At 36.4% G+C, this 911-nt stretch overlaps 1 protein-coding gene across 1 annotated transcript in view; it reads right to left on the bottom strand.

Moving 5' to 3' along the window:
- Nucleotides 1–420, bottom strand: part of LOC107742721 (fermitin family homolog 1-like) — a 13,302-nt gene extending 12,882 nt beyond the window's left edge. The window contains exon 1 of the mRNA XM_016555758.1: nucleotides 354–420. The gene's annotated coding sequence lies outside the window, so the exon portion shown is untranslated. The remainder of the gene's footprint in view (nucleotides 1–353) is intronic.
- Nucleotides 421–911: the final 491 nt, after the last annotated feature.

Here is a 911-nt window from a genome sequence, read left to right on the forward strand (position 1 = left end):
ATATATACGACCTATACAGTAACATCAAGACGTTTTCAATCAAATAAAGCCATATATAAATATATAGTATAGTCTTCAATAGCTCTACTAGCCTATACAACAACCCTTATTTATCTCAGAAAAGATCTAAATGTCTTAATTTTGCCAAGAGTACAGAATATAGGCCTATTGAAATGTATATAATCCGATGTTTTTCATGATATGAAACATTTCTTTAATAGGTATCTAATATCAAACTTTAACATCTTTAAAACTTATTTTAATCAAGTTCGTCCAATAAAAAAACTGCGTAAGGGCAAACGGTTATACTAATTTAATTTAAATAAAACTATACGCTAAATTATTCCACTCACCTGAATGCGTTCCCGAAGATTTTCCCTTTGGAAAGTGAAACACATCTCCTGTCCAGGTGTGCGCGCTGGAGGAAACCCCGCCCAGAATCCTACTACGGCGAAGGCTGGGCTCATGAATAATTAATTAAGTAATGCAGCAGAGCTTAAAAACCCTCCAATGACGAAGGCGTATGTTAACTGCGTGCGTGTTGCGTTGCGCTATTCGATTTCAACACTCAAGGCTTGTTTAATGAATATTAATAGCCTACTGGGTTATAAACACTGATCTATATATAATGACTATTATAGATCAGTGGTTATAAAGATTAAGAACACAGTCTTCTTCACCATAGTAGTAAATTCGCGCCCGGTGTGTGCAGGAAGAGTAGAGCACGTAACGGAAGTGACTAGACAAGCCCCAACGCACATACCTGAACATTAACCAAGTTGTAATTGTTGCTCAAGCTATAATGACCACATAATGACTAACTTGTGCGTCGGAGATTTTTACACCAGTTCTAGCCAACTGTAAGACTTAAACCGGATTATACAGCAGTAAATAAAGACTAGACAGACTAC

This window comes from Sinocyclocheilus rhinocerous, unplaced genomic scaffold (assembly GCF_001515625.1).
Source record: "Sinocyclocheilus rhinocerous isolate Xijiao unplaced genomic scaffold, SAMN03320098_v1.1 scaffold1038, whole genome shotgun sequence".
Lineage (NCBI taxonomy): Eukaryota > Metazoa > Chordata > Actinopteri > Cypriniformes > Cyprinidae > Sinocyclocheilus > Sinocyclocheilus rhinocerous.